The 22,435-nt window shown below is 58.3% G+C and overlaps 1 protein-coding gene across 2 annotated transcripts in view; it reads left to right on the top strand.

Moving 5' to 3' along the window:
* The window catches only part of SEPTIN9 (septin 9), a 151,872-nt gene that overhangs the window by 26,323 nt on the left and 103,114 nt on the right, over positions 1-22,435 (top strand). The gene's annotated exons all lie outside the window — the stretch shown is intronic.

The raw sequence follows: 22,435 nt of genomic DNA, 5'->3' as shown, positions 1-22,435 counted from the left end.
TCTGGCTTTTATTTGAGTTCGCTCTCCCTCCCTCCCTCTTTCTCTTTCATTTCCCACTGTGCCACTTTGGCATCTTACGATGCCGTGGGCGCCGAGACTGTGGGCACTGAAGTCTGGGAAAGGGTGGGGGGACCTGCTTCTGGCACTGGGGGTCTGGGGCGGCGGCACGGGGAGACCGGCGGTGGTTTGTTTGTCCACCGTGTGGTTTGCGTGTTCACTGCCAGCCAAAGTCCGGCTTCAAGGCCGTCTTGGTCTCCTTCCTGAAATAGCATTTGGTGCCTTCCCGGGAGTTGATTACAGGGCTGGGAGCTCCTGGTGCCCAGAGGAGACGTGCAGATGCCTCTGTGTGTGTGTGTGTGTGCGCGCGCGTGTTCGTGCGCACGCATGCATGCCCACGCGTGTGTGCGCACGCATCGCATGGCAGAGAGACCTGGTCCTGTACTGCAGGAAGCTTGGGGGGGTTAACCGGGGTGACTCCCGCTTGAGGATGTTGGTGTCACTCAGATCCGGGGCTCCCTGGATGGGGGAGGGGTAGTGATGACCACGGCCACCGAGGGGAGCTTTAGGACAGAAAGCTCTGGGCTGTGGGCTCCGCTCAGCCTGGGCAGAATCACTGTTTAAAACATCTGAATATCATGTTGGGGCAAGGAGTGAGGGCAGACGGCTGCTCCGGGGGCATTTCCAGGTCCTCGGGTTGGTCTCCGCGCCCCAGGTGTGATCTAGGCCAAGTGGTTCACGTTGGCGGCCCCCACAGAGCGGGCACAGAGTTATCCAGGCAGTGGTGGGGGCGGGGGGGGCGCAACAAGTGGAGAGAAAGGAGGCCGCCCCTCCTAGGTCACCCCCAGTCGAAGCCTCTCTTTCCCAGGTCCGGCCTGCCCAGACCCTTCCGCCAGGCGTGGCGTCCTGCGTCGGCATCTGACACCACAGAGTAATCCCAGTCATTCCAGGGCCTGCCGCTCACAGCTCGCCCCTTGAGCCAGGTGCTGGGGTGCCCCGAGCTGGCCTGAGACATCCTGGGGCGTAAGCCTCTGGACTTCAGCTGTTCCGAGCTGACCCCTGGGTCATAGTGAGGATAAGAAAGATAAGACTGTCACCCCACCAGTGCCGTTGGCCCGTCTGTTGTTTGCCGCCATGCAAGTTGGTGGGGGGCCCCCAAGGGGCCAGAGGGAAGGCGCACGCATCTCAGGGGCTCCTCCGAAGACGACCCCTTGCTTGCGGCTCCAGGGCCTGGTCAGAAGCCAGTGAGATGTCAGGGCGGAGGCGGCAGCCCGGGGCGGGGGGAGGGCAGTGTGTGTGCCCATGCCATGCTGCTAGGCACACACAAATGGGCACTGAGACTGGCCACCAGAGGTGGGGCAGCTGTGGAGAACAGCAGAAGGCACGGCTGGCGAAAGCACATCTTGTTTCTGTTTGCGCCCAGTGTCGTGGGCCAGCTGGCATGGATGGCGCGTGGGGCCAGGGTTCCCTGTGCTCTGCCTGGCAGGGCGGCAGGGCAGGGCCCTGGGAGGATGGTCACTCCACTGGCCTGGCTGGCAGGGGCCTCTGGCCCAGCCTTCATTTCTCAGATGACCGAGCCAAAGCCCAGCTGGGTGACCACCCGGGCACCAGAGAGCGGAGGCGCAGAGGCTGGGAGGGGTCCCTCGGGAGTCAGAAGTGACGGCAACGTCCTGGCACCTCCCGGGCGGAACGAACTCTGGCGTTTTTCATGCACCAGACAAACGGTCGTCTCTGCGCCGTCACAGCCGTGCCGAGCATGGTGCCCTCGGCCGAGGACAGCACAGCGTGGCAGGACGCGGGCACCTTCTCCTAGGCTGTGCCTGAGGACGAGCTGGTGGTGCTTTCCATGAACTCCTCATCTGGATGTGTTTTCATTAAAAAAAATACTTATTTCTTTCAAAGCTCCGTTAAAAGCTGGTTCCAGATATGAATGAAAAGGAGAGCCCCTCCCCCCAGGGGGCTCCCCATGTTCCTTGACTTTGGTCTTCACTTCTAAGTCAGAGCTCAAGCCTCTCGGGGGAAGCGAGGTGCACCTTGTCCCTGCTGGGAGCTCCGGCAAGTCCCTCTGTGGCCGGAGAAGGGAGGGCGTTGGATCAGTGCGGCCAGTGCGGCCCCGGCCGTGTCTCCCAAGCGCACACCAGGTGGAGGAGGTGGGGCTGGGGCCGGGAGGCCTGGCCTGTGTGTTTCAGGGTGGGGGCCCGTCCGGCCAGATGCCCCACCCGCCAATTTCCAGAATCAGCCGTCACTGCTCATGCTTCCCCCGGGCTGGCATTTAAGGTGTGTCTGGCTGGCTTTTGGCTGCTGCCCAGCCCTGTCCAGGAGGGGCTGGTGGCGAGGGGCTTGGGCAGGTGCAGGTGGCCTCAGGGGACCTCAGATCTTCTCTCTCCTCCTTCTCTCGGGAGCGCCTGGCTCTGGCCTGGTTTGGGACCAGGGGGGCCTGAGTCCTCTCTGCCGCCAGGCCCCCCTCCAGCCCTCTGGGGCTGCAGCCTTGCCCTGGGAAGATGCCGGCGGGCTTGTCAGCAGGGCCAGGATGAGTCACAGAGCAGTGACTGGCCGCTGAGACACAGGCCGCTCCTTCCAGCCCAGGGTCGACGTTTTTCCTTGTTCTGGACTGGCTTTGTGGCTTTTCCAAATCAAGCAGTTTTATCTTGTTCCAAGCGCTTGTATTTCAGCAGGGAGATTCTCCAGGAAGGGAACTTTCCACTGGGAGGCTGTGACTTAGCTCAGCTGGGCCGTGGGGTGGAGAGGGGGAGTTGGGAACGGCCGCGCGGTGAGTCGTCAGCAGAGAATGTGGACGCTTCTCCGCTTGGTCATGAAGGTTGGCCTGGGAGCTCCAGGCCGCACTGTCACCGGACGTCTGCCCTTGGCTTGCCAAGGCACCCTGTTGAGAGCTGGCACCCTGTTCTGCTCTGGGGGGTCCTGTGTCATGGACATGGGAAGGGCAGGGAGCTGGACAGCCCCCACCGCGGGAGGTGTGCCGCTCTGCTGTCCCCTCTTCTCTCTGGATCCCCAGGCACTTGGCCGGGCAGACACTGGTTGTTGGCTTCCCGGACCTGCGTTGCCCTCTCTGGCTCTACTTGCCTCGTCTCTAAGACGGGAAGCTTGGCCCGAAGCTCTCCTGGCCCTCTTCCTCCTCCTGCTCTGACTGGCGAGGGCCTTGGTTTCCGGGGCTGCTGTAACCAGGTACCGCAATCTGCGGAGCTTCCACCAACAGCAGTTGGTTCTCTCCCAGCTCTGGAGGCCAGAGGTCCAAAATCAAGGTGCCCTCAGGGTTGGTTCCTTCGCGAGGCCCCTGGGGAGCACCCTCTCCAGGCCACCCTCCCAGCCTCTGGTGGCGGCCAGCGCTCCTTGGCAGCCTGGGCTGGCGGGTGCCTCGCCCGGTCCCCGCCTCTGTGGTCACACAGCCCTCTTCTGTGTCTTAAATCTCCCGCTGCTTCTCTCTCATAAGGACACTTGTTCCTGGGTTTAGGGCCTGCTCGGAAAATCCAAGATGACCAAGACTCAAGGTCCTTGTCCTAATTACACCCGCGGACTCTTTTTCCAAATAGAATCACGTCCACAGATTCCAGTGGACATGAATTTGTGGGGTGGGGGGGAGCTCCATTCAACCCCCTCCAGTCCCCATGCATCCTGGATGCACAGGCTGAGTCTGTGTCCCAAGACCTCCCACTGTCCCTCTCCGGCCGCTAGCCTTTGTCCACTCTGGTCGCCAACCCCTGGTGAGCCGTGGGAAGCGCAGTCCACATGGATTCTGGGGGCCCGCCTGCTCCCCTCCCGTGCACCTTCTTGCCTGGAGCTGCCCTTGTCCCCCTGGCGTAACCACTGCGGGGGGAGGGGAGGCCAGGGCAGGCCCTGGGATGGAGTGGACCTAGGACGGACAGCTATGGCACCTGCCTCAGCCCTCCTGCTAAGGGCACTGTTGCTGGTGCCTTGTCATTTAAAAAAAAAAAGATTGGCGTATAGTTGACTTAACCAAGTTGTGTTAGTTTTAGGAGTACAGCAAAGCAGATCAGTTGTATAATACACACAGAATACAACATCTATGGCGTGTGTATTATACTTTATACACTGTATAATATACGTAGTTAATATGTATAAATCCGTTGTATTGTATATACAACACAACTATGTGTATATATGTATACACACACACACACATCCATTCCATTTCAGATTCTCTTCCCATATCGCTTATTGTACACTCTTTTTTCTCTTTTTAGGGCCGCACCCGCGGCATATGGAGGTTCCCAGGCGAGGGGTGGAATCGGAGCTGTAGCCGTCGGCCCACACCACAGCCACAGCAAGGCGGGATGCAAGTCACACCCACGGCATATGGAGGTTCCCAGGCTAGAGGTTGAATTGGAGTTGCCCACAGCCACAGCAACGTGAGATCTGAGCTGCGTCTGCAACCTAACACCAGATCCATAACCCGCGGAGTGAGGTGAGAGATTGAACCCGTGTCCTTGTGGATCCTAGTCGGGTTCGTTAACCGCTGCGCCGCCACAGGAGTGCCTCTCGTTGCAGTTTTGATGAGCGTTTCCCTCGTGGTTGGTGATGCTGGGCGCCATCTTCCCCTGTTGGCATCTGTTTGTCTTCTTTGGAGACACGTCTGCCGAGGTCCTTTATCAGTTTTTAAATTGGGTTGTTTGTGATTGAGTTGCAGAATTTTTAAAACATATACTGAAAATGAATTCTTCATCAAATGTGTGATTTGCAAATATTTTCTCCCATTCTATGCGTCGCCTTCGCCTTCAGCTGAGAGTCATCTTGGATCGACGGAAGTTTTTAACTGTGATGAAGCACCGTTCGTTTTTTCTTTTGTTGCCTGTGCTGTCGCTGTTCTTCTTCGCAACGTCCTCAAAGCATTCCCTCCGTGTTCTCCTAAAGGTTTTACAGCTCTCGCGTTGAGGACTTTGAGCCCTTGTGAGTTCTTTTGTTTATGGTGTGAGGTAAGGCTCCACGTCCTGGGCTCTTGACTTAGCTTTCCTCACACCCAGCCTGGCTCCTCCAGGTGGCAGGAAGTGGAGAAATCCTGGGTGGGGCCTGGCCTTGACCATCCCCTCTCTGGCCGGCCAGGGAACCTAGCTCTGGTGCAGGACAGCTGGACATGGGCACTGCCCAGGGCCGCCCAGGCGGGGGTCCTTCTGCATTGACAGGGGGACCAACCTGGGGTGCCCTGGGATCATTGTCAGTGTGCCAGTACTCTCAGTGGTCTCAGTGCCTGGCCTGCCTGTGAGACTCGCTGTCTGTGGGTCAGTGTCTCTGGGTCTGGCCCCTCTGGCCCCGCTGTGTGTCTTTGCTTCTGTGATGCCAGCCTCCGTACGCCTCCTGCTCAGAGCTGGCCGTCCCCACTGTCTCCCTTCCAAGCCAGGCACAAACCTCTGTCTGGAAGCCACCCCCTAAACCCCTTTGCCCCAAGTCTCCCCCCGACCACGGTCCCACCTTCACCGCCTCATGTGGCTTCTGCAGGTGGGCTCCGTGGTGTGTTCGGCTCCCCCGGGCTGAGCACGGGGTGGGGTGGGACCCAGCGGAGAAACTGGGGAGATTTCCCCTTAACAAGAGGCTCCAACAGTTTGGAGACTGTTTGGGGCCCAGGCTTGAGCTCAGGACAGAGTTCAAGTTCAAGGCAGAGGTCACTCCTGGAGACCCCTCCCCACCAGCTGGCCTGCCTAAGCCCTCTGACCCTCCCTCCTTCTTTTTGTTCCTCTTTTCTTTCCCTTTTTTAAAACAAATGAGGAAACTCTGACTGGAACCAAGCTGACTAAACAAAGCAACACACCCCTTGGAAATTAGCAAAGAGGCACTAGGTCTGAGACTTGAAAATGCTGTGGAGCGGAGCCGAGTGAAGAGCTGCCCGGCTTCCCGTGGCCGACGGGAGCCCAGCACCCCGATCTGCTCTCCCTGCCAGCGAGTGTGGGCCGTCCCTGACCTCTGTCTGTGTCCCCCACTGAGAGGTCATCTCAAGTCAGGACATCCCAGGCGCCTGTTCGCAGGACCACTAGACACCGGTGGCCCCAGGTATCCGGCCAGTGTCTATGGAGGTCCCACTTGTGCAAACAGCTAGGTTCATGGCCTGCAGCGAGGCGCCAGAGGGAGCCAGGCCCTGCTCCCTTGGTGCTGGCGGTCTGCACCAGTCAGCACCTCCGTCGGTGATTTTAGACGAGAAGCAAAGAACAGGTGGTGTGATCTTAGTAGGGATGCGTGTGCGTGTGTGTGTGTGCGCGCGCGTGTGTGTGTGTTCATGGACACCTTTGAGGGGTGACGTCGAGCTGACACTGACATGGCCAGAGGGCCCTAACCAGGCCAAGGTCCAGAGGCAGGCCCTTCAGGCAAAGGGCACAGCGGTGCAGGGCCCAGAGGTCAGGACAGTGGGTGGTGGCCGTGTTGCTGCAGAGAGGGGCGAGCCTGAGGCCAGCAAGGTGGGCAGGCCCAGGTCGTGCCAGGCCCCGGAGGCCTCGGGGAGGGTGTGTTTTTCCCCAGTGTGGCAGATGCCATGTGGAGGAAGTGGCGGGATCCAGTCCCCGCAGCTGCTGAGACTTGCCCGTGGCAGGAAGGGGGGACTGGGGGAGGCCATCGCGGTCCCCCTGCGCAATCGGAGGGGGAGGGCCTCTGATTGCTGGGTGGGCCCTGGGGGTTGGAGAGGCCGCTGGACACGCTGACGTGGTGCCCAGCCCTGCCCCGCAGGCGCTGTCTTTAGGAGGGACTGCAGGCGGCCTCTGGGCGCGGAGGCTGTGGGTTGGTGCGTGCGTGGCCGAGGGTGGGGCGGCCTGTATCCTTGGAAAGTGACCCCAGGAGCCGGCGGCCTTGGGGAAGCCTGCCTCTGGCTTCCTGCTCTGTCTCCTGAGTCTCTGGCAGGGGGCATCATGACCTTCAGTGTGACACCCACACGCCTGCCCGTGTCCCCACGCCACGTGGTGGCCCTCCGTGCCCAGTGTGTCTGAGGACGCCGGCCCCCCTGAGCCCCAGGTTTCTTTCTCCCCGGCTCTGGGCCCCTGGCTCTGGGGGAGGCCTGGAAACGGAGGCTGCTCTCCACTCGCCCTGGAGCTGCGGTGAGTCAGAGCCTCCCCCCACCCCATGGGGCAGTGGTCAAGGCAGGGGTTCTGGCCTGGTCCCTGTGGCCGCGGGCAGGAGAAGAGAGGTGGCCAGGGAGGCAGGGCTGGGGGCTGAGGAGCCCCTGTGACCCTGGGCTGCAGCCCCTCCCCCTCCTGCTCCATCCCAGCTCCTCCACCCCCCCCAGCCCCCGCCCCACCCACTCTCCTCGGTGGAGACTCGCCCTCCCAGCCGCTCTCCCACCCTCTTCTCCTTCAGGAACCCCCGCTGCTGCCCCAAGCCCGGTGTCCCCTCCATGTCCCATGCCACCCAGGGAGGCAGGTGCCGGGAACTTGGGGCTGCCCGAGCTGAGTGCCCATGTACCGAGCATCTTTCTCTCCTGCTCCGGGTGCCCCCGCAGCCTGTGGCTCCTCCACACAGAGCCCCGTCTGGCATCCAGAGCTGGTGTGGCCTGAAGGGCTGCAGCCCCCAGGGCTTGGTGTCAGGAGGTGGGTGGTCTGGGGAGGTGTGACCATGACATGGCTCACGGGTCAGGGGGCCAGTACCCCTCCTGCAGGGGTGGCCTCTGTCCTTTCCTGGCAGTTTCTACTCCCCTAGAAAGGGCTGGCTGGGACGTGGGGACAAAGGAGACTCAAGAGTCTCTCTGATAGGACACCCCACCCACAGAGGGGCCATGTTGGATAAGATCCCAAGAGCCCCGTCCGCTACTTGGAGACCGTGATCTTGGACCATCACAGGGCACCTGGTGGGGACAGCACAGGGCCCGAGGCCTCCCTTTCCATGGCTTCGCTCAGGCCTGTGTCCCTCTCTGGCCCTGTTGCCCGGATGTTCACACTGGGCCACCCTCAGTCTAGACCGTGCCCCCTCGTCCATGCCACCCCACCAAGGCTGGCTTGGTGCCTTCTCCAGGTGGCATTTCCATCCAAGGATGCGGGCGTCAGCCATGCCCGCCGTGTGAGGCGTCGCAGAATATGGGGACCTGAGCTTCAGAAGGACTGAGTGCAACTTTTTCCAGGGTGGGAGGTCTTCAGGGTGTCCTGATCCTGATGTCGCCGTGTCCGAGGGAGCGGGAAGGGGTTGGGGTGACAGCGGGCCCGCGGCTTGTTCACCACCCCGAGAGGGTGGTCTTGGGCTGTGTCTCTGCAGTGTGCGTTTGAGGGTGGCGAGCGCACCCCCGAACCCTCCCCCAGCTGGTCGAGAGCCCCTGAGGTGGAGGGGAGCGCGCATCCCTCTGAAGAAGGGGGAGCATCCTCCGAGCATCATCGAGCCCCCAGGGTGACAGCAGAGGGCCTGGCCGAGCCTTGGGAGGGGGCCAGGGACCTGCAGTGAAGCCCAACCCCACAGGGGCCGGCGTGCAGGTGCAGAAAGCCTTTCCTCCAGGAGGTGGCGGTGCAGGCCCTCGAGAGCCCAGCCCTCCTGGGTTTCTACTTCCCTGCCTTGGTGGGAGGAGGGAGCGGATGTTGTTTCCACTCCTGAGGCTGCTCGCAGGAGGGACGTGGCAGGTGGAGAGCGGGGAAGGCGCCTCCTGTGGCCCCGGGGCTGGAGCGCAGCAGCCCTCCTCCCCCAGGGTGGTCCTGGCCCAGGAGGAAGCGGGGGTGGAGAGGGCCTGCCATCTCTTTTTCCTCTCTGGTTCTGGTGGATCTGTCTCGGTCTCTTTTAAAATTTTCCACCTTTTGCCTGTGCAAATATTTCAAACACACGGGAAAGATGAATGACAGCCGCACGGCCACTGCCCAGATGGTGCCACGCTCATTCTGCTCGCTTTGCTTCACCCCCCGCCGCCATCCTTATGGCTTTTGGGAGGCATTTCCAAACAAGTCGCGGATCTGGGTCCACAATACACTGCAGACACTTCAGCTGGCCTCTCACTGACCAGGTGCAGTGGTTGCTGGTTCTTTTTCTTCCTTTGGGGTCAAATTTATGGACCAGGGAATGCACAGATCTGAAGGGTACCGTTCCCTGTACCCCAACTCCTCCCAGGGTGCAGAACGTCACCATCACCCCCGCACCCCCTTTCCTGCTCAGGTTCTGCCCCCATCTCCCCAGGGGCACCCAAACCTCTGATTTTTTCCACTATCGACTACGTTTGCCAGTTGGAAAAGATGTGTATTTTCAGATGCACCCGTGACGCTGCAGGTAACAGTAGTTGCTCCAGGATTGCTGCGTAGGATTCACTGCACGAGCGTTCTGTGAGTTTTGTTTTAGCCATTCTGTTCAGGGGCCCCCTGGCTGTTTCCATTTGCCGGGGGGGTGGGGGTGTCTTATGAATAAAGATCTTGTACATGCTTTTTTGTGGGCCTCTGCTTCCATTTCTCTTGTATAAATACCACGGCGTAGAATGGTTGGGCCAGAAGGGAGGTGTGTGTTCAGATATAGAAGAAACCGCCAGATCTCCCCCCCCCCCCCAGCGGCTGTGCCACTGTACACGCCCCCCAGCTGGGTCTGAGCCTTCCGGACGCTGCACATCCGCGCCAGCCAGCGTTGGGTGCTGTCACCTTCACAATGCATTCATCGGGTGGGCGTGTCATGGTGTCTCCTTCTGGCTTCAATTTGCATTTGTCCGATGACTCACGCTGTTGAGCACATTTCCATGTGCTCGTTGGCTCTTCATACATCTTCCTCCGTGAAATGTCTTTTCAGATCTGTTACCCATTTTAAATTGGGTTGTTGGACTGGGTCTCTCTGGATCCTGGTGTCTTGTCAGGTGCATGAGTGGCAAATATTTTTCTCCCCCCAGTCTGTGGCGTGCCTGCAACTTTATCAGTGATACCGCTTTCGGCGAGCGGATGTTTGTCACTTTAATTTTGATGAAGTTTAATTGAACAGGGTTCTTTCTTTGTGGTTCCTGCTTTCCATGTTCTTGGTAAGAAAGCCTTGCCTACCCGCAAGTGGCAAAGCTATTTTCGGTGTTTTCTTCTAGAATCTTGATAGCCGGAGCTTTTCTGTTAGGCGTAGAAACTGTTGGAATTAGTTTTTCTGAGAGGTGTGACATAGGTTAAAGGTCCATCCCCTTGTTGTTTCCCCTGCATAGATATCACTTGTTGATTTATTTTTATTTTATTTTTTGTCTTTGTGTCATTTTAGGGCTGCATCCGTGGCATATGGAGGTTCCCAGGCTAGGGGTCACATCAGAGCTACAGCTGCTGGCCTCCGCCAGAGCCACAGCCACACCAGATCCGAGCCGCGTCTGCCACCTACGCCGCAGCTCACCGCAACGCCGGATCCTTAACACTGTTAACCCACTGAGTGAGGCCAGGGATCGAACCCGCAACCTCATGGAGGCTAGCTGGATTCATTCCCGCTGCGCCACAACGGGAACTCCTTTGTGTGTGTGTGTGTGTGTGTGTGTGTGTTTTCTATACAAGAGTGCCTAAGATTGATCTTATTTCTTCTTTAAATGTTTGGTAGAGGTCACCAAGGAAGCCCTCTTTCCCTAGAGTCTTCTTCTTGGAAAGTTTTGTTTTTAATTACAAATTAAGTGTCAGTAGTAAATATCGTCAATTTGTATTTAATTAAATGTATTCAATATTATTTAAGTATAAATTTATTTATACAGAGATTCAGGGGTTTTTTAGCTTTCTCTTGTGTCAGTTTTGGTACGTTGTATTTTGAAGGAATTCATGTCATATGCTATTGAATTATTTAAAGCTGTCTTACGGCTCACGCTTCACTCCTGGGACGGTCTGCACTTCTCTCCCCAGTCTCTCTCCCCAGTCTAGCTGTGAGTTTATTGACCTGTAGATCTGTGCAAAGGACCAGCTTTTGGCTTTATTTTGTTTCTATTTTCCATTTCCTTGATTTCTGCTCTTATCTTCATGACTTCCTTCCTTCTACCTACTTGGTCTATCCGTCGGGGCCCAGGCAGGAAACAGAAACCACACCAGCAATTTAAAGAATTATTAACTGGTAAAAGGTGGTTAACTGCTGCAAGAGGAGAGAGAACTCCAAGGGCCGTAGAAACAGCACATACAAGAAATAACTGCTTTTAGGAGTTCCCGTCGTGGCGCAGTGGTTAACAAATCCCACCAGGAACCATGAGGTTGTGGGTTCGGTCCCTGCCCTTGCTCAGTGGGTTAAGGATCTGGCGTTGCCGTGAGCTGTGGTGTAGGTTGCGGATCCCGTGTTGCTGTGGCTGTGGTGTAGGCCAGTGGCTACACTCCGATTGGACCCCTAGCCTGGGACCCTCCATATGCCGTGGGAGCGGCCCAAAGAAAAGGCAAAAAGACAAAAAAAAAAAAAAAAAAAAGAAAAGAAATAACTGCTTTTAGAGGAAAACATAGGGGAAAGCTTTGTGGTGTTGCCTTTGGCAACCATTTACTTATATCTGTATATTGACACGGAAAAGCACTGCCACGAAAGAAAAAAATAGGTAGATTGAGCTTCATCCGAATTAAGACCTGCTGTGACTCAATGACTATGAAAAGGAGTTCCCTGGTGGCCCACTGGGTTAAGGGTCTGGCGTCCCTGCAGTGGCCTGGGGTCACAGTGTGGTGTGGGTTCAGTCCCTGGCCAGGGAACTTGCATATGCCGCACGTGCAGGGAAAAAAAAGGGAAAAGAAAAGGAAAGATGGCTATCAACAGAATGCAAAAGCCACCCACAGAATGGGAGAAAATATTTGCAAATCGTCTCTCTGATAAGGAATGAATATCCAGAATATATTAAAAACTTCAACTCTATCACAAGGAAAACAAACAACTCAATTAAAACGTTGGCCAAGGGCCTGAATAGATGTTTCTCCAAAGAAGACAAACAGACACCGAGAGACACGCGGGAAGCGATTCGACAGCACTGATCATTTTAGGGAAACGCACATCAGAGCTGCAAGGCGATACTGCCTCACACTCGCCAGCATGGCTGTTACATTAAAACAAAACAAAACAAAAACACAAAACCCCAGAAACTAACCCGTGCTGGGAGGATGTGAGGAAACTGGACCCCTTGCCCGTTGCTGGTGGGAATGTAACTTGGTGCCGCCTGCGTGGAAGAGGGTTTGGTGGTTCCTTGGGAGGGAAAGGCAGACTTGCCATAGGATCCAGCGATCCCCTTCTGGTTGTGGAGTGGGAGCTGCTCTGGAGCAGACAGTGCTGACCAGGGGCTGGGGGCGCGGGGCTGGGGGCTCGTATTTAACGGGGACGGAGCTTCAGGTTGGGAAGACGACGTTCTGGGGACAGAGGGTGGTGCTGGTTGCCAAGCAATAGGAATGTGTTGATGCCCCGGCAGTGGACCCCTGAAAATTGTCAGGCTGGTACCTTGATGTTACGGCTCCTCCGCCACCCACCAGCGCCGCCGCCGCCGCCACCCACCAGCGCCGCCGCCGCCGCCACCGCCTCAGGCTGCGGGGAAGGAAGAGGAGAAGGTGGGGGATGCGGGCGCCATCCCGCCTTGCTCCACCCCGCGTCCAGGCCTTGGTGGAGAGGCTATGGCTGCCCCAGAAACCTGCAGCCCGCGGGTGGCAACAAAGCGCTTGCCAGAGGGTGTGGGTGGAGCTGGTCCCTAGCGGCAGCTTATTAGGTGCGGGCAGGTTGTGGACAGGAAGGGCCCATCAGGTGTCCCAGGGTGGCTGAGGGGCTGGGGGGCAGAGCTGATCTTCAGGAAGGGGAGGCTGGGTGCTAACTCGGTGGCAGCTGTGCCGGAGGAGAATCAGGAAGAGCAGCCCCTTGCTCTGCTCTGCCTGCTCCCCCTGTGCTGTGTGTGTGTGTGTGTGCACACGCGTGCACACATGCGACCAGAGGAAATGGTTCACACCCCGGGCAATGGTGGGGGCCAGAGCGGGTGGCCCAGGCCCAGGGATGAAAGGAGCCAGAGGAGGAAATGGGGTGGGGGCGGGGCGGGAGATGCAGAAGCAGCTGGAAGAAACGCCTTCCACGCCGAGAAGGACTGATGGGGACCACGGGGGTGCCCAGGACAGATCCTCAGCGCCCTGACGTCCAGTCTTGTTTCCTGAAGCCCCGGGGATCCTCCGAGGTGGATGGAAAGGAAGGCTTTCCCTTCGGGGGTGTGTGTGTGTGTGTGTGTGTGTGTGTGTGTGTGTGTGTGTGTGTGTGTGCTCAGGTCTCATTTTCCATTTTGCTGTCTTCCTGACCCCAGAAAGAATTTCCGTGAGCCTCTCCACCCTTCCCCAGGCTGCACGTGGATGGGCACGCACCAGCACACACACACACACTCGTGCGCACACACACACACGCACACACACACACACCAGCTCTCCTGTGGGTTGTACCTAGGCCTGACAGGAAACCGGACTCTGGGAAACTTCAGGCCCCACCTTTGGCACAAAACCATGTTTTTTTGTTGCTGCTCACTTAAAGGAACAGAAAGTGGGGGCGACCTGGGGCAGTTTATGTTCAGAAGAGCAGATTTTTGCCAAAAGTGTCCCGTACGGCTGAGGGCCTGTCCTGGAGTTTTGGGTCCCGGCTCCAGAGGGCTGTCGAGGTCCAGGCGGCCACACTGAGGCCCGACCTTTCTGGTCCTGGGCCCATCACCCAGTCCAGAGCCCCCCAAGCTGGCTGAGTGCAGGCGGCTCTTAAGTCACCTGGGAAACCTGCTAAAATGTAGGTTCCAGGCCTCCTCGGGGACCCCAGGGTCAGAGGAAAGGACAGCCGGCTCCCGGGAGTGAGCTGGGTTGGGACACCAGGACAGAGGGAGGCCCCACAGCGGTGCTCGGGGAGCAGAGGGGCTGCCCTGGCCGGGGACACAGGAACACAGGGACTCGCTGACCGGAGCTCGGGGTGAGCGGCTGCCTGACCTTGCCAATAGGACAATGTACTGGACGCAGACTTTGGCTGCAGTGGGGAGGGGACACTGTGCCAACTAGGCCAGCCTTGCTCAGGCCCTGGATCGGCCCTGTGGCTGCCGTAACACGTAACCACGATCCAGGGCTCCAAGAACAGGACTCCCAACTGATTCCTCCTGGAGGCTCAGAGGGGAACCCTTCAGTCTCCGCTTCTGCCACCACGTGGCCTTCTCCCCTGTGTGTCTCTGGGCCCAGATCACCACCCCTTTCTCTCATAAAGGGACCAGGATTTAGGGGCCCGCTGTCACCCACGATATTCTCACATCTGCAAAGGCCTGATCCAAATAAGGCCCCACGTTCACAGGTGCTGGGCAGTAGTTTCAGCATATCTCTGGGCAGCACAGCTCAACCTGTGACAAAGCCCCGTCTGCAGAGGGGCCTGTCCAGGGCTCAGTCCTGGAGGCGGATGTGGACGGACAGGTGAGGGGCCGGCCCCGCTAGAGGGCTTGAGGCGGGTCAGAGAGGGGCTGTGGCAGGGCGCTGGCGGTTGCCTGGACGGGAGCCCCACGGAGCGGAAGAGCTACAGTCACTGTCCACACATGGCTGGAGGTTGTCCGTAGAAAGAGGAAGCTTCTTTTGTGTCCCTTCAGAACCCAAAACCGGAACCAGAGATGCGGACACTAACAACAGAAGGTGGAGTTTGACTCATTATGGAAAGAGGCAGTTTTCTCACAGTTTCACTTTCTGACAATGGAGCGAGCAGTTCTGTAAAGTAGTGAGTCCCCCGCCCTAGGAGTATTCAAGTAGAGGCTGTGTGGAAGTCGCTCAGGATGGCCGCAGAAGGGACCTCAGGTTCTGGCTAATGGCAGGTGTCTGTTACTTTATGAGAACTCAAATTTCAAAGTGTAATATTACTGGGACTATACCTAGGACGAGGGCCCTCCATCACCAGACTCCAGGCACTCTGGGCTTCAGGAGGGGATCAGGCTGGGCTTGATCCTACCACCTTTCTCCTGTGTCCCTTCTCTTGGACCCTCTGTGTCGACCAACAGCTCCCAAAAGCTCAAGTCACCTGGTTCCTATGGAAACAGAGCCCGGTCCAGATGTCATCATTCAGAACCGTGTCAGACGGGTTCCGGGTGAGCACGGGCAGGGAGTCACGTGTATGTGTGAAGACGTGCCCGTGCCTTCCACGTGTTGGTGCATACACGCACGCTTGCACTTGGGGGCTAGAGGCGGCTCTGATCGGAGAGGCAGATCCCTCCCTGCAGAGACCCTCCGGCCCAGTGGTCGCTAGAACGGGGCTCAGCATCAGCTGCTCCTCCTGGCTCAAATGGGTGGCTTCAGAAACACCTGCTATTCAAGTTCACGACATGTCACGCTCTCTTTTAAGCCCATAATACCAGGTGTCTTAGTTTACTTATGTAGCCAAGCTAGAGAAGTGGTTTTTGTCCCAGGCCCTGTCCTAAGTACGTTATAGATATTAACGCAGCGTCATGATGAGCCTGCGAAGGAGGTGGTGTGGTCCCCGTTTTGTAAGTGAGGCAGTTGAGGCATCCGGGGGGTGGGGGGACTTACCCAGGACCTTCCCCCGCCCCCCAAGCGCACTCACACCCTCGTTCGGTGGTTGCTCCTTCTCCTCTGATTCGATGCAGGTCTCCCGCCGGCCGGCCAGAGCCCTGGTCAGGGTCCAGGGCTCCCCTTGGCCCTGAGGGCCATTCTTGCAGCCTGGTCTCTCCAGCCTGGCCCAGCCTGGAGCCTTCTTTCCAGCTGCAGGGAGGGCTGAATAACCGCTGGTCAGGTTCAAACCCACGCCCACACGTCCGTCGTCCCCCCGCCCCCGGCTGCTGGGGGCGGCTGCAGGGGCCAAGGGCTCGCTTGCTTGGGGATCAGGCGCGGCAGCTGGCAGGGAACGAAATGGCACTTGCGCTGATAGATAATTTCTCCTCCTGGGGAAGCTCCGGGAGAGGCAGCTGAGGGCCTGGCCAGCCTCCCGCCACTGTGATTTTCCTGCCCCTTCCCACGACGGGCACGAGTAAATCACCACTTGACTATTTCCCACAGGGAGCGGGGGCAGCACAGGGCCTGGTGCCTGCTGGCCACACTTTTGTCCACAAGGAATCCCTCTAGGTCTGTGACCCAGGCCAGTGCTGGGCACCTACAGACATCATCTCGCTGAGACCAGGTGCGGCGGGCACAGGTACTGTTTTCTGAGGAAAACGGAGGCTCAGAGACGTTGAGTAACCTGCCCAGAGTCCACCAGCTAATGTTTAGCCGAGCCAGGATGTCTCTTTATGTCTGTGGGGCGCCAGAAGCCCATTCTTCCGATCAGGTTCCGATCAGGTTCCGATCGGGAAAGGATTGAGGTGTTTCTCAGGAGCTCGGTTCCCCAGATGCTGCTTAAAGTGCTGAGTGAACGGGTCTCTGCTCCCCTGTGGACTCGCGTGGCTGAGCACCCCTGGCTTCGGCCCAAATGCCTGTCTCCATCCTCTGGGCCAGTGTCCGCCTTTGGGGTGTGTGACCTTGAAAACAGTGACCCTCTCCATTGGGCCTTGGACAGCATCTGTGCGTGGCGTCAGGAGAACAGCTGGGGATTACCAGCTCCCTGCTGCTGGCAGGCTGTGGGCCAGATTCCCGGGCATGGATGTGGGGGTGATTGTCAGCCACACGTGTGCGAAGGGCTTGTGCAAACGTGCCCGCTCCTCGCAGCCTCCCCCAGCCCTGTGGGTGACTGTCAGATTCTGCTCTGGGACACTGGCTGGTGGAGGGTCTGGCCTTGGGTCCCAGCTGTGGTGTCTCTTCATTTGTGTCGCAGGGCTGTGTGCAAAGAGCCCAAACGTGGCTCGTGGGTCACGTGTCTGTTCTGCTCCTTCCACCTGGTGGGTGGGGACCCGCATCCCCTGCTTAGTGGCCGCGTGTCTGAAAGGCCTCCGAAAGGAGGGCGGTGAGGGGATCCGTGCAGAAGCCGTGGAGGCTTCCTCCCGTGTTGAGGTCCTGAGTTTCCGTCCTCAGAAGAAAACAAGCGTCTGAATCTCGCCCATGGCAGGGTGGGGTCCTCGATGCTGGGACGGTGTCCCGGGACCTAGAGACACTGCCATGGGCAAGGATGCCCATCCCGACACCAAGCGCACGCTGCCCACCCTCCGGCGTCCCTTTGGGGGGAGCTGTGCTGCCTCTTAACTGTTTATTCCTCCGCGGTCCAGATGCTAGTGAGCGCCCGCCACGGCCCCGTGGCTTCTCCTGAGCATCACCGGGCCCCGCATCACCTCCTGCAGGTGCTCAAAGCCATGGCCTCTACTGCCTGAAGCCTTTATAGGTCCATGAGGACGGGTGTGAGGGTTGGACAGGTTGAGCCCACGTCCCAGCAGCTCCACTAGTACCTGGTGGCCTGGGCAGGCCCCGTCTTCCCTGCACTGCTGTCCCCCACCCCCCATGCAGAATCGGGGGGGCTCCTGAGGTTAATAAATGTGGGGGGGGGGGCGCACACAGCTTTCAGGAAGACTCCTCCCCCTATTTTCCTTAGTTCTTATTCCACCTCCATCTTTTTCTCCCCCTCCTCCCAGTCCCCCTCCCCCAGCACCAGAGTTTATGTCCCCCGACCCCCGTGGTCCCCCCCCACCCAGTGGTACCCTCCGTTCTTTTCCTCTCCCTGGTTCTCTAAGTAGGGACGCGGGCACAGAGTGGGGCTCCGGCAACCAGAGGCCCTGGGGATCTGAGTGCGGTGCGTGCTGTGGGGGCGGGGCAGCCTCCGGAGACACACCCCCGGGGGCGGGGCCAGAGGCCCCTGCCGTCTGGAAGAAACAAGGTGGGAGAGGAAGACCTTCTCTGGTGCTCTATTTGTGACTTAGCGTAGTTTGCGTGGCCACCAGAGCAAAGCGGAAGAAGCTGTTGGCCAGATGTCCACCGGCGTCAGTTGGGTGGTCAGACCATCTGGGGGCACCTCTCTGGGCGGGCAGACCAGGCGCCGTGGAGAGGGGGCAGGCGACCTGCCTTCAGCGTCTGTCATCTGCCAAGCCTTGCTCCCAGACGGGCAGGAGGGAGAGCTGGCACCTGGGCCGACCCACGCCACCTGTACGGTCCTCCAGGCCCGCGTGGGGAGAGGACGGGCAGGGGGAAGGAGCAGGCGGCTTTGAACTTTAAGACACGCATGCTCAGCAAGCACCGTTCTTGCAGTGTCAAGGAGGAAGTGACGCAGCATCTGCACGAGCCCATAGGAGGCGTGCTCTGTTTTGGGGTCTGCTCCTGCTCCAGCTGCTACGTGGCTCCCTGTTACCTCTCTCCTCCCTGCACGTATTGTGAAAATTGTCACATGGGCAGCCAAGGCTGAAGCATTTTAGCGTGCTCACCCATGTCCCCATCACTTAGAGTCCACTGTTACCTTGGAATTATGCTCCATGGATCACCTCTCTGTCCACCTGTCTGTCCATCCATCCGTCCATCCGTCCATCCACCCGTCCACGCCTTTTATCATGGGGGTGCTTCCAAGTGAGTTGTGATCGTCCTGATTATGTACAGAATCACTGCCACATATTCCAGTCTCCCTTCCCAAATTTCTCACGGATGACCCAGTCCTATGCACCCAGGGCGACGTCCGCGGCGAGGGCGCTGCCAGAGGAGAGGGGGCCTGGGCTCCGAACGTGGCTCTGTCATGAGCATCTGCGTGACCCTCAGCAAACCACTTTGCCTCTCCAGGTCCGGCTTTCACGCGCCTCAAACAAGGGCTTAAACCGTACTTTATAGATAACAAGAACTACCGTATACCAAGCTCTGGCCCCTTCCCACCCACTGTTGCTCATCCTTTCTGTCTGGGTGGTGGTGTTCTGAACATAGACCCTGGGAGCTCAGAAAAGGTGAAATAACTTGTTCTCGATTCCCTGCCCGGCGAATGGCCGCCGTATGGTCTGACTGGAGCCCAGGCCTCAGCACTGCCCGGTGCGCTGGGCACCTGCTCTGTTCCTGACGTGGCTGGTTCCTCGGCTCCTCCTTTGCTGCTCTGTTCTGTCCAGCGAGCATCCAACTGTGTCCGTGATTCTCGAGATTTCTTCCAGCATGGAACTCCCCCGGGGCCGTGCCAGCCTTCTCTGGGCACATATTTGTTTGGGGTTCATCTGCTTTATGTTTCTTAGTGGTTGTTCTCTATCGAGTTCAGGTCTTTGTGTTCCAGTTTCAAATACCAAAACAAGTAAACAAAACAAACCTTGGGTGAACGAGACGGTTCATTTTGCTTTAGCCACGCTTATTCTATCAGACTCGGCCAGGGGCTCGGTGCGCCAAGCTAAGAGCCCTGCCCTGCCCGCAAGGAGCTCCGGGCTGGTGGGACGATGGGCACACATCGTATCAGTTAGAGTTCTGTCTGGCTGCATAACAAAGACTAACACAGCAGAGGCTTTAGCAGGAGAGGAGTTCCTTTCTCTTCCACTGCCTAGTCCAAGTGTAAACAGTCAGAGGGGCCAGGGCAGCAGGGACCCAATTTGTTCCTCTTTTGTTGCCCTGTCATCCTCAACATGCAGCCTCCACCTCATGAAACAGTGTGGTCGCTCCAGCCCCTGCCATCATGTCTGTACTCCAGCCAGGGGGAGGGAAGGGGCAGGAGTGTCCTAACATTAGACACTTCCACTCCCCTCCCACGGCCAGAACCAGTAGCAGGAGTGGCTGGGAAATGTATTCTTTAGCTGGGTAGCCATGCACCCAACTGAAACTTTTGTTACTGTAAAAGAAAGGCAGGTCAGGAAGTTCCCTGGTGGTCTAGTGGTTGTTAGGACTCAGTGCTTTCATCACTGTGGCCTGGGTTAAATCTGTCTGGGAACTGAGATTCCCGCATTCAGCTGCTGTACCCCATGGGCAAAAAAAAAAAAAAAAAAAAAATGGGAGCAATTAGGGTCTGTGCCACACACACCAGCAGTAGCTCCCTTTGTATGCACAGGGTATTGGTATTTGCACCACGCTGGAGTGGCAAGAGAAAAGCCTTTGAGTCAGGGAGGGCAAATGGTTGACACACGTGTCCATCTCCCGTCCTGAGGCTGGGCAGACATCACCAGTCAATTATCATCACTGCCTTTCTCCCTGAGAGCGAGGCAGCCCCTGAAACCTGCTCCTCATCCCACGTCATGATGGTGGGCAATTGATTGGGTTGGCCTGCTGGTTGATCCCTCTTTGCTATTGCTGTTCTGTGCCGTAAAAGACTTCCTAGATGTGTCATTCCCCCAAGACGAAAGAATAAGCTGGAGTTCCCATCGTGGCTCAGTGGTAACAAACTTGACTAGGATCCACGAAGATGCGGGCTCGATCCCTGGCCTTGCTCAGGGGGTTAAGGATCTGGCATTGCCATGAGTTGTGGCGTAGGTTACAGATGTGGCTCGGATCCTGGGTTGCTGTGCCTGTGGTATAGGCCGGCGGCTACAACTCCGACTCAACCCCTAGCCTGGAAACCTCCATATGCCACGGGTGCGGGTGCAGTCCTAAAAAAAAAAAAAAAAATAGAAAAGAAAGGGATAAAAAGAATAAGCCATAGTGATCTGAGAGTTTCATGTCTCTTGCCAACTCTGTGTTCAGTGATGTCATGTTGGGAGCTTGAACTTGGCCATGGGGAGAACTGCCATCACAGCAGTTGGCACATGATATAAATCCTGCTTTCCCGTCCCCCAGACTCTGTTGTTAAAGATTTACCACTTACACTGTTTCTGCCTTGTCCTTCGTCCTTTCCTCACAAAGGGCTTGCTCGAAGTTTTGGTACTGGCTTCTGTTTTCATAGGGGTTCCTACTGAACAGAACGCATGCACCCCCCTTGCTTTGTCTCCGGGTCACGGCTCTGAACATCAGCCTCTGCCGAGAAGTAAAGCCGTAGTGAAGAACAGGGGCAGAGTCAGGAGACCTGCAGGTTTAACGAGGGCTGTTGGGTCGTGTTCTAGACACCCGGAGCTTCGCGGGCAGATGGGGTGAGGGTCAGGGCTAGGGCAGTCCCATGGCTCTGCAGAAAGAGGGCCTGTGTTCTGAGACTTGAGGTCACCAATTGCGCAGTGCTGGATCCACGTTCTAGGTTGTTCATAACTGAGTGGTCAAACCTCTTGACTGCTGGCTTGCACACCCTGCTGGCCCGGGAAGCCACGTGCACCCACCATGTGTAAGCTCAGTGCGTTTCCTTCTCTCCAGGGGCAGGGAGTAGGCCCACACCTGTCCTGATGCGTAGACATCTGGTGATTCACTGGCCTGGCATGTCCCCATTTGAAACTTCCTTGAAAGTGATGTCCCAGGTACCAAAGCCCCCTCTCGGATTTGAGCGCAGGTCTGGGCTGAGTTTGTGTGGCGGCTTCAGCTAAGCAGGCGGTTTCCCTGCACCGCCGCCCTGGCCTTCGGGCCGGGCAGCTCCAGATGTGCTCACCTGGGCTGAGATGACGGCCCTGGGGCCAGGTCTGTGGCCACGTGGATGGAAGGAGCCACAGAGACCCAGACGCCATGGTCCCTGTGACCAGAGGAGACGTGCCCCCATCTGGAATGTCCCCACCCTGTTCCTGAAGGTGAGACATTTCTCTTGCTGGAGAACAGTAGTGCTGAGAGGCGGGCCCATCCGGCTGGCAGGGGGGCCCAGGAGGGGTGATGCTCACGGCTTCCTTCCCCCTCAGGCCGGGCCTGTCCCCTTCCCGCAGCAGGAGAATACTGTTCACTCTGCCGGGTTCATTCTCTGCTCCGCGAAGCCTGCCTCCTGCTCCCCGCTGCCTGGCCTGGGTTAGAGACTGCCCTGGCCACTGGGAAAACCCATCGCAGGGCCCAGAAGGGAGTCCCCCCACCCAGGGGTGCCAGGGAGGTACCTGCAGAAGGATTGAGAATAAGCCAGGCTAAGGAGAGCGAGAAGGGCCTGCCAGGCGGAGGGAACAGAGTGGGTCAGGCACAAACGTGTGCCACCACGCTGGACCAGGAACCGGGAGAAGCTGGGCATGAGCAGAGGGCAAGGAGGAGCACAGGGAGGGGGCAGGGATGGCTGGCGGGAGGCAGAGGCCTGGCCGTCGGGCCTGCTAGGCTCTCCCCGTATCCGGAGGGCGGCGGGAGGCAGAGGCCTGGCCGTCGGGCCTGCTAGGCTCCCCTGTATCCGGAGGGCGACAGGTCACCTTTGCATTTCAGAAAGGCTTCAGCTTGGGGGGAGCCCGCTCAGAGCCTCCCTCCCCAGAGCCTGGGCAGAGTGGGTGCGAGAACCTGAGTGTTTAGTATTTGTGAAAAGCAAACGCCCCCCCCCAACCTGCATCTTGAGGCTTCTAGCGGCGGGAGGGCGGTGACTGGCCCTGGGTGGCCGTGGGGGGGCTTTTGCCCCTGATCTCTTTGGCCTCTTTCCGCATTAGGTCACCCTCTCAGCTCCCTGCCGGCAGGGGTCTGCCCGAGACTCTGTCCCCAGATGGGCAGAGCCATCGCGGACCAGGTTCGCAGGAATCAGGGGACACAGAGGGCCTTCCCCTTGCGTCAGGGGCCCCCAGGATAGACGGTCCCAGGGCTGCCGGGTGGCCTAGTGCTCTGGGCTGGGCTGGGCTGTCCTGTCACACAGCCCTGCCAGAGCTGCCAACGCCCTAGCAAGGGCTCTGCTGGGCCCAGTCTGCCGGGTCAGTGACTCAGGCTTGGTGGGGGGGAGCGGGAAGCGGGTGAGTTCATAGCAAACCCATTACGTCCCC

Source organism: Sus scrofa, chromosome 12 (assembly GCF_054392235.1).
Source record: "Sus scrofa isolate SSC_HxYL_T2T_F1_AM1 chromosome 12, Sscrofa_HxYL_maternal_Yorkshire_Landrace_v2.0, whole genome shotgun sequence".
In the NCBI taxonomy this organism is placed as follows: Eukaryota; Metazoa; Chordata; class Mammalia; order Artiodactyla; family Suidae; genus Sus; species Sus scrofa.
Note: the sequence above shows the minus strand (reverse complement) of the source record. Positions and strands in the feature narration are given on the sequence as shown.